Source organism: Arachis hypogaea, chromosome 16 (genome assembly GCF_003086295.3).
Source record: "Arachis hypogaea cultivar Tifrunner chromosome 16, arahy.Tifrunner.gnm2.J5K5, whole genome shotgun sequence".
Classification (NCBI taxonomy): Eukaryota; Viridiplantae; Streptophyta; class Magnoliopsida; order Fabales; family Fabaceae; genus Arachis; species Arachis hypogaea.
In genome coordinates this window covers 70,056,314-70,066,824 of record NC_092051.1, presented here as the reverse complement: position 1 = coordinate 70,066,824, position 10,511 = coordinate 70,056,314, and the positions used below count along the sequence as shown (strand labels likewise).

The 10,511-nt window shown below is 36.8% G+C and overlaps 1 non-coding gene across 1 annotated transcript; it reads left to right on the top strand.

Annotated features, from left to right (window-relative positions):
- Window positions 1–2,034: 2,034 nt before the first annotated feature.
- Window positions 2,035–2,138, top strand: LOC112760710 (small nucleolar RNA R71). Its single transcript, XR_003181138.1, has one exon. It is a non-coding gene; the product is annotated as a small nucleolar RNA R71 (small nucleolar RNA).
- The last annotated feature ends 8,373 nt before the right edge of the window (window positions 2,139–10,511 follow it).

Here is a 10,511-nt window from a genome sequence, read left to right as displayed (position 1 = left end):
CTTCCATTTCTGGCGTTAAACGCCAGCTTTTCTCCCTTTTCTGGTGTTAAACGGAAACTTTGTGCCTCTTTCTGGCCTTAAACGCTAGTCTGGTGCCCTTTTCTGGCGTTAAACGCCCAGAATGGTGCCAGATTGGGCGTTTAACGCCCATTCTGCTACCCTTACTGGCGTTTAAACGCCAGTAAGATCATCCTCCAAGGTGTGCTGTTTTTAATGTTGTTTTTCATTCTGTTTTTGCTTTTTCAGTTATTTTTGTGACTTCACATGATCATCAACCTAAAGAAAATATAAAATAACAATAGAAAATAGAAATTTAACATAGATAAGTAAAAATTGGGTTGCCTCCCAACAAGCGCTTCTTTAATGTCAATAGCTTGACAGTGGGCTCTCATGGAGCCTCACGGATACTCAGAGCATGATGATGGCCTCCCAACACCAAACTTAGAGTTTGAATGTGGGGGCTCTGTTTGACTCTGCATTGAGAGAAACTTGTCATGCTTCTTCTCCATGTGTGCATAAGGAGATCCTTGAGCCTTAAACACAAGGCAAGCCTCATTCACTTGAATGACCAGCTCTCCTCTGTCAACATCAATCACAGCTTTTGCTGTGGCTAGGAAGGGTCTGCCAAGGATGATGGATTCATCCATACTCTTCCCAGTGTCCAAGATTATGAAGTTAGCAGGGATGTAGAGGCCTTCAACCTTTACCAAGACATCCTCTACAAGTCCATAAGCCTGTTTTCTTGAATTATCTGCCATCTCTAGTGAGATTCTTGCAGCTTGCACCTCAAGGATCCCTAGCTTCTCCATTACAGAGAGGGGCATGAGGTTTATACTTGACCCTAGGTCACACAGAGCCTTTTCAAAGGTCATGGTGCCTATGGTACAGGGTATTGAGAACTTTCCAGGATCCTGTCTCTTCTGAGGTAATTTCAGTTGAGTTAGATCGTTCAGTTCATTGATGAGCAATGGAGGTTCATCCTCCCAAGTCTCATTACCAAGTAACTTGGTATTTAGCTTCATGATTGCTCCAAGGTACTTTGCAACTTGCTCTTCAACAATATCTTCATCCTCTTCAGAGAAAGAATACTCATTAGAGCTCATGAATGGCAGAAGTAGGTTCAGTGGAATCTCTATGGTCTCTATATGAGCCTCAGATTCCTTTGGTTCCTCATTAGAAAACTCCTTGGAGGCCAGTGGACGTCCATTGAGGTCTTCCTTAGTGGAAATCACTGCCTTTCCCTCCTCTATACATTCGGCCATGTGGGACGTGTTTATGGCCTTGCACTCTCTCTTGGGATTCTCTTCTGTTTTGCTTGGAAGAGTGCTAGGAGGGAGTTCAGTAACTTTCTTACTCAGCTGACCCACCTGTGCCTCCAAATTTCTAATGGAGGACCTTGTTTCAGTCATAAAACTTAGTGTGGTTTTAGATAGAACAGAGACTATGGCTGCTAAGCTAGAGAGACTCTGCTCAAAATTTTCTGTCTGTTGCTGAGAAGATGATGAAAAAGGCTTGCTATTGCAAAACCTATTTCTTCCACCATTATTGTTGTTGAAGCCTTGTTGAGGCTTCTGTTGGTCCTTCCATGAGAGATTTGGATGATTTCTCCATGAAGGATTATAAGTGTTTCCATAGGGTTCTCCCATGTAATTCACCTCTTCCATTGTAGGGTTCTCAGGATCATAAGCTTCTTCTTTAGAAGATACTTCTTTAGTACTGCCTGTTGCTGCTTGCATTCTAGACAGAATCTGAGAAATCATATTGACTTGCTGAGTCAATATTTTATTCTAAGCCAATATGGCATTCAGAGTATCAATCTCAAGAACTCCTTTCTTCTGAGTTGTTCCATTATTCACAGTATTCCTTTCAGAAGTATACATGAATTGGTTATTTGCAACCATTTCAATGAGTTCCTGGGCTTCTTCAAACGTCTTCTTCAGATGAAGAGATCTACCAGTAGAGTTGTCCAATGACATCTTGGACAGTTCAGACAGACCATCATAGAATATACATATGATGCTCTATTCTGAAAGCATGCCAGAAGGACACCTTCTAATCAATTGCTTGTATCTTTCCCAAGCTTCATAGAGGGATTCGCCTTCCTTCTGTCTGAAGGTTTAGACTTCCACTCTAAGCTTACTCAATTTTTAAGGTGGAAAGAACTTTGCCAAGAAGGCATTGACCAGCTTTTCCCAAGAGTTCAGGCTTTCTTTAGGTTGTGAGTCCAATCATGTCCTAGCTCTGTCTCTTACAGCAAAAGGGAAGAGCATAAGTCTGTAGACCCCAGGGTCAACTCCATGGGTCTTAACAGTGTCACAGATTTACAAGAATTCAGCTAAAAACTGATGAGGATCTTTCAATGGAAGTCCATGATACTTGCAATTCTACTGCATTAGAGAAACTAATTGAGGCTTAAGCTCAAAGTTGTTTACTCCAATTGCAGGAATTGAGATGCTCCTTCCACAGAAGTCAGAAGAAGGTGCAATGAAGTCACCAAGCATCTTCCTTGCATTGTTGTTGTTGTTGTTATTTTCGGCTGCCATGTCTTTTTTTTTCGAAAATTTCTGTTAGGTCCTCTCTAGAGAGTTGTGCTTTAGCTTCTCTTAGCTTCTTCTTTAAGGTCCTTTCAGGTTCAGGATCAGCTTCAACAAGAATGCCTATGTCCTTGTTCCTGCTCATATGAAAGAGAAGAGAACAAGAAAGTATGGAATCCTCTATGTCACAGTATAGAGATTCCTTGAGGTGTCAGAGGAAAAGAAGAATAGAAGGATGAGGTAGAGAGGAGAATTCGAACTTATAGAGAGGGAGTGAGTTTGAATTACTAAAAGAGGGGGAGTGAAATAAAACTAAAATTTTAAAATAATTAAAAAAAATTTTGAAAAAGTGGTTAGAATTCAAAAATTAGAGAGAAAAGTGGTTAATGATTTTGAAAAATATTTTGAAATTAACTATCAAAAAGATATGATTGAAAATTATTTTGAAAAAGATGTGATTGAGAAGATATGATTGAAAAACAATTTAAAAAGATTTGATTTTTAAAATTAATGACTTGGCTAACAAGAAATTTAAAAGATATGATTCTAAAATTCAAATATTGAACCTTTCTTAACAAGGAAGTAACAAACTTGAAATTTTGGAATCAAATCATTAATTGGTAGCAAGGATTTTTGAAAATAGTGAGAGAAAAATGGAAAAATTTAATTTTGAAAAAGGATATGATAAAAAAAAATATGATTTGAAAAAGATTTGATTTTGAAAAATTATGAAAATTTGAAAAAGATTTGAATTGAAAACAAAATCTCCTTTCCTGTGCCATCCTGGCGTTAAACGCCCAAAATGGTATCTATTCTGGCGTTTAACGCCCAAAATGCTACCCTTTTGGGTGTTTAACACCTAGCCAGGTACCCTGGCTGGCGTTTAAACGCCAGTTTTCCTTCCTTACTGGGCGTTTTGAACGCCCAACTTTTTCTCTATAATTCCTCTGCTGTATGTTCTGAATCTTTAATTCTCTGTATTATTGACATGAAAAGACATAATTTTGAAAAAAAAAAATTTTTGAATTTTTAATGATGAAAAACAACAAAATGAAACTAATCATGGAAAATCAAGATCAAAACAAATAATGTATGCAGGACACCAAACTTATAAATTTTCATATCAGAGACACTAACAAATTGAGAGTGCAATGAGAAATAACAAAAGACACAAAACAAGATAATTTAAAGATCAGACCCAAGAAAATCATCAAGAACAACTTGAAGATCAATGAAGAACATAATGCATATATTCAAAAAAAATGCAAGAAAATTAAAAATATGCAAGACACCAAACTTAGAAATTGACACTAGACTCAAACAAGAAACACATTATTTTTTATTTTTATGATTTTATTAATTTTTTGTATTTTTTCGAAAATTATTTGGAAAAAGAAGATAAGGAATTCAAAATTCTTAATGAGAATTCCAGGAATCATGCAATGTTAGTCTAAAACTCTGGTCTAGGAATTAGACATGGCTTACTAGCCAGCCAAGCTTTCAGTGAGAGCTTCGGTCCAAAACACTAGACATGGCCAAAGGCCAGCCAAGCTTTAGTAGATCATTACATTCAACAGCAAGATTGATAGAAATCAACAAGCTCTTGTGATGATAAGTTGAAACCTCGGTCCAAAAGATTAGACATGGCTTCACAGCCAGCCAGACTTCAACAGATCATCATGAAACTCTAGAATTCATTCTTAAAAATTCTGAAAGAAAATTTTTTTTTTGAAAATTTTTTGAAAATAAAATTAATAAAAACAAAAAGCTTAAAAATAAAATAAAATTACATAATCTGAGTAACAAGATGAACCATCAGTTGTCCAAACTCGAACAATCCCCGGCAACGGCACCAAAAACTTGGTACACGAAATCGTGATCGCACACTTTTCACACAATTCCGTGCAGCTGACCAGCAAGTGCACTGGGTCGTCCAAGTAATACCTTACGTGAGTAAAGGTCGATCCCACGGAGATTGTTGGCTTGAAGCAAGCTATGGTCATCCTTGTAAATCTCAGTCAGGAGAATTCAAAAGGTTATGGGATTTTGATGATTAAGATATAATTAAAACATAAAATAAAGATAGAAATACTTATGTAATTCATTGGTAGGATTTCAGATAAGTGTATGGAGATGCTTATTGCTTCTAAACCTCTGCTTTCCTATTGCTTTCATCCAATCATGCGTATTCCCTTCCATGGCAAGCTGTATGTTAGGGGATCACCGTTGTCAATGGCTATCATCCGTCCTCTCAGTGAAAATGGTCCAAATTCTCTGTCACCACCCGGCTAATCATCTGTCGGTTCTCACTCATGTTGGAATAGGATCTATTGATCCTTTTGCGTCTGTCACTATGCCCAACACTCGCGAGTTTGAAGCTCATCACAGTCATCCCATCCCAGATCCTACTCGGAATACCACAGACAAGGTTTAGACTTTCCGGATCTCAAGAATGCTGCCAACTGATTCTAGCTTATACCACGAAGACTCTGATCTTGAGGCTAAGAGATATGCATTCAAGCTCATTTTCATGTAGAACGGAAGTGGTTATCAGGCATGCGTTTATAAGTGAGAATGGTGATGAGCGTCACATAATCATCACATTCATCATGTTCTTGTGTGCGAATGAATATCTCAGAACAAGAATAAGCTTGAATTGAATAGAAAAACAGTAGTAATTGCATTAATTCATGAAGAACAGTAGAGCTCCACACCTTAATCTATGGGGTGTAGAAACTCCACCATTGAGAATACATAAGTGATAATGGTGTTCATTGGCTTCGGCCCCAGAGGGGGAACCAGAATAACGAAGATGAAAATACAATAGTAAAAGGTCCTATTTATAATGAACTAGTAACCTAGGGATTACAGAAATGAGTAAATGATGCAGAAATCCACTTCCGGACTCACTTGGTGTGTGCTTGGGCTGAGCATTGAAGCTTTCACATGTAGAGGCTTTTCTTGGAGTTAAACGCCAGCTTTGGTGCTAGTTTGGGCGTTTAACTCTAGCTTTTTTGCCAGTTCTGGCGTTTAACGCCAGAATAGGGTAGAAAGTTGGCGTTTAAACGCCAGTTTGCGTTATCAAAACTCAGGTAAAGTATGGACTATTATATATTGCTAGAAAGCCCAGGATGTCTACTTTCCAACGCAATTAAGACATCCTGGGCTTTCTAGAAATATATAATAGTCCATACTTTTCCCGAGATTTGATGGCCCAAACTGGCGTTCAAAGTCAGCCTAAAACATTCTAGCGTAAAACGCCCAAATTGGTACCAGAATTGGAGTTAAACGCCCAAACTGGTACTAAAGCTGGCGTTTAACTCCAGGAATAGCCTATGCACGAAAAGGCTTCAATGCTCAGCCCAAGCACACACCAAGTGGGCCCCAGAAGTGGATTTCTACACTATCTGCACTTAGTTACTCATTTTCTATAAACCCTAGTAACTAGTCTAGTATAAAAACTACTTTTAGAGATTCATTTTGGAACTTATGACATTTTTACACATTTCATATTGTATCTCTGATGGCATGAGTCTCTGAACCCCATAGGTGGGGGTGAGGAGCTCTACTGTGTTTCAATAGATTAATGCAATTACTACTGTTTTCTATTCAATCACGCCTGATTCTATTCTAAGATACTCACTCGTACTTCAATATGGAGAATATGATTATCAGTGACACTCATCATTATCCTCAACCCTATGAACGCGTTCATGACAACCACTCTGTTCTATCTGAGCTCAACGTAGTCATTAGGCGTCAGCTTGAGTGCGTATCTCTTGGGTTTCTGATCCACAGACCGAGTCTGTGAGATCAGAACCTTTGTGGTAGAGGTTAGAACCAATTGATAGCATTCCTGAGATTCGGAAATTCTAAACCTTGTATGTGGTATTTCTTGTAGGATCTGGAAGGGGATTACTGTAACGAGCTTCAAACTTGCGAATGTTGGGCGCAGTGACAGTGTGCAAAAGGATAAGGGTGCTATTCCGATGCTAGTGAGAACTAACAGATGATTAGCCGTGCGGTGACAGCGCCTGGTAATTCTCATCCAAGAGGATTATACAGCCTGCTATGGAGAGAAGCCATGCGTGTTGAAGAAGAAAACAGCAGGAAAGCAGAGATTCAGATGACAGAGCATCTCCGGAACCTCAACCTATTTCTCATTACTGAATTACAAGTACCTTTTAATTTATGTTATTTATTTTTTCATAAATACAATCATTCCTATCATTAATCTCCTGACTAAGATTTACAAAATAACCATAGCTTGCTCCAAGCCAACAATCTCCGTGGGATCGACCTTACTCACGTAAGGTATTACTTGGACGACCCAGTGCACTTGCTGGTTAGTTGTGCGGAGTTGTGAAAATTGTGATTTACAATTTCGTGCACCAAGTTTTTGGCGCCGTTTCCGGGGATTGTTCGAGTTTGGACAACTGACAGTTTATTTTGTTGCTTAGATTAGGAAAAAATTGTCTTTTTGGTTTAGGGTCACTAAATTTGAGTCTTTTATTTTCTTTTCAAAAAATTTCAAAAATTCTTATTTTTCGTTATTAATCTGTGATTTGTCTTTGAGTCTTTTATTATTGTTGTTAAATTTTAAAATCCATGTTTTATTTTTCTAAATTCCTTTACAAAATTTTTAATAAATAAATAAAAACTAATAACCTCATAATTTAATCTTCTGTTTGAGTTTAGTTTCATGTTTTAAGTTTGGTGTCAATTGCATGCTTTTATTTTTCTTTCAATTTTTTGAAATTACATGTTCTTAGTTCTTTCTTGATCTTCAAGTTGTTCTTGTTTATTTTCCTTGTTTGATCTTTAGTTTTTCTTGTTTTGTGTCTTTCCTTGTTTTTCTTGTGCATTTTCGAATTATTAGTGTTCGAAGTATAAAAATTTTTAAGTTTGGTGTCCTTTGTGTTTTTATTTTCTTAAAGAATTCTAAATTTTGTTCTTGGTGTTCATCTTGATCTTCAAAGTGTTCTTGGTGTCCATCTTGACATTCAAAGCTCTCTTGTTTGTTTTCTTTGTTTTGATCTAAAAATTCTAAGTTTGGTGTCATTTTATTGTTTTTCTCTTTCCTCATTAAATTAAAAAAAATACCTTTTCTCTTTATTTTAAGTTAATTTTCGAAATTTACATAAGAATTTCAGATTTTTATTTTAAAATTTCTATTTTATCTTATCTTAGTTTTAAAATTTCAAAATTCAAATCTTTTTCAAAAAAATCATATATTTTTCAAAATCTTATCTTATCTTATTTCAAATTTCAAATTTCAACTTCCAAAATTCAAAATTCAAATTTCAAAATTCAAATTTCAAATTTCAAAGTTCAAAATTTAAAAATCAAATCTTTTCAAAATTTAAATCTTTTTCAAATCTTTATTTAATTTTTTCAAAATTCAAAATTCAAAATTTAAAATTCAAATTTCAAATTTCAAATTTCAAATTTCAAATTTTAAAATTTAAAATACAAAATTTAATTTTCAATTTTAAAATTTAAATTTCAAAACTTTTTAATTTAAATTCCTTATCTTCTCTTACCTAACTTATCTTATCTTTTCTGATCTCAAATCTTTTTAAATCTTTTTCAAAATCTTTTTCTTTTTTTATTTATCATTTTTTGAATTACTTGTTCTATTTTATTATCAATTATCTTTTAATTTTTGAACGTATATTCGACTTTCCATTTATTTTATTTTATTTTATTTTATTTTAATTTCGGTATTCAAAAAAAAAACAAAAATATACTTTATTTGCAATTAACATCATCTCCCTTTCTCCATCATGGATCTAAGTGGAAATGAACAGTCCAGAAGGACTCTGGAGTCATATGCTAACCCCGTTACAACTACATCTGGGAGTAATATCTGTATACCTCCCATCAAAGAAAGCAGTTTTAAGCTAAATCCTCAACTCATTATCATGGTGCAGTAAAATTGCCAGTATTTTGGTCTTCCACAGGAAGAACCTACTGAGTTTCTGGCACAGTTCTTACAAATTGCTGACACAGTACGTGATAAGGAAGTAGATCAGGATATATACAGATTATTACTGTTTCCATTTGCTGTAAAAGATCAAGCTAAGAGGTGGTTAAATAACCAACCTATAGCAAGCATAAAAACATGGAAACAGTTATCAGATAAATTCCTGAATCAATATTTCCCTCCAAAAAGGATGACACAGCTAAGGCTGGACATCCAAGGCTTTAAACAAGAGGATAATGAATCTTTTTATAACGCCTGGGAGAGGTACAGAGGGATGCTAAGGAAATGCCCCTCTGAAATATTTTCAGAGTGGGTACAATTAGACATCTTCTACTACGGGCTTACAGAAACGGCCCAGATATCTCTAGACCACTCAACTGGTGGATCTATACACATGAGAAAGACAATTGAAGAGGCTCAAGAGCTCATTGATACAGTTGCTAGAAATCCGCATCTGTACTTAAGCAGCGAGTCCTCCCTGAAAGAAGAGGCTAAAGCAGTATCCACTGAACTTAGTCATCAAGAACAAGTTGCTGAACTCAGTCAGCAATTGCTTATTATAACAAAACAGTTCGCAGAATTTAAAGAGATGCTCCAAGACACTAAAAATGCTAATCAAAATATGGAAGCACAATTGGATCAGACAAGACAACAGCTATTTAAACCGATAATAGAAGAATGCCAAGCTGTTCAATTAAGGAGTGGGAAAATACTGAATGTATCAATCCAAGGTAGCAGGAAGCCAAGAAAGGAACAGCTGATAAAGGATAACCAAAACACTACCCAAAATCCCTCTGAGGACAGTAAGAGCCCAGAGAGAAATGATTCTGGCGTTCAAACGCCAGAAAAGGGTGAAAAGGTGGCATTAAACACCCAAGGCATGGCCAGTTCTAGCGTCCAAACGCCAAAAAAGGGTGGCAATCTGGCGTTAAACGCCCATGCAGTCCCCAATTCTGGCGTTCAAATGCCACTAAGGGGTCAGACACTTGCAAGTGCTGATAACAACCCCCTTAAGCAGGCTTCTCCAACCACTTCTATAGGACATAAACCTGCAGCAACTAAGGTTGAAGAATACAAAGCCAAAATGCCTTATCCTCAGAAACTTCGCCAAGAGGAACAGGATAAACAATTTTCCCGCTTTGCAGACTATCTCAGGACTCTTGAAATAAAGATTCCGTTTGTAGAGGCACTTGAGCAAATACCTTCTTATGCTAAGTTCATGAAAGAGATCTTAAGTCATAAGAAGGATTGGAGAGAAACTGAGAAAGTTTTCCTCACTGAAGAATGCAGTGCAGTCATTTTGAAAAGTTTACCAGAGAAGCTTAAAGATCCCAGAAGCTTTATGATACCGTGCACATTAGAGGATGCTTGTGCCAAGACAGCTCTGTGTGACCTTGGGGCAAGTATCAACCTAATACCTGCATCCACTATCAAAAAGCTTGGTTTGACTGATGAAGTTAAACCAACCCGGATATGCCTCCAACTTGCTGATGGCTCCATTAAAATCCCATCTGGCATAATTGAGGACATGATTGTCAAGGTTGGGCCATTCGCCTTTCCTATTGACTTTGTAGTGCTGGAAATGGAGGAGCACAAGAGTGCAACTCTCATTCTAGGAAGACCTTTCCTAGCAACTGGACGAACCCTCATTGATGTCCAAAGAGGAGAGATAACCCTGAGAGTCAATGAGGATAAGTTTAAGTTGAATGCTGTCAAAGCTATGCAGCATCCAGACACACCAAAAGACTGCCTGAGCGCAGATGTTATTGACTCCTTAGTGAAAGAGGTCAATATAACTGAGAATCTCGAATCAGAGGTAGAGGACATTTTTAAGGATGTTCAGCCTGATTTGGAGGAAAAAGAGAGAACTAAAGAACCTCTAAAAACTCCTCAGGAAGAGGATAAGCCTCCTAAACTCGAGCTCAAACCACTACCACTATCTCTGAAATATGCATTTGTGGTAGAAGATGACACTTTTCCTGTGATCATAA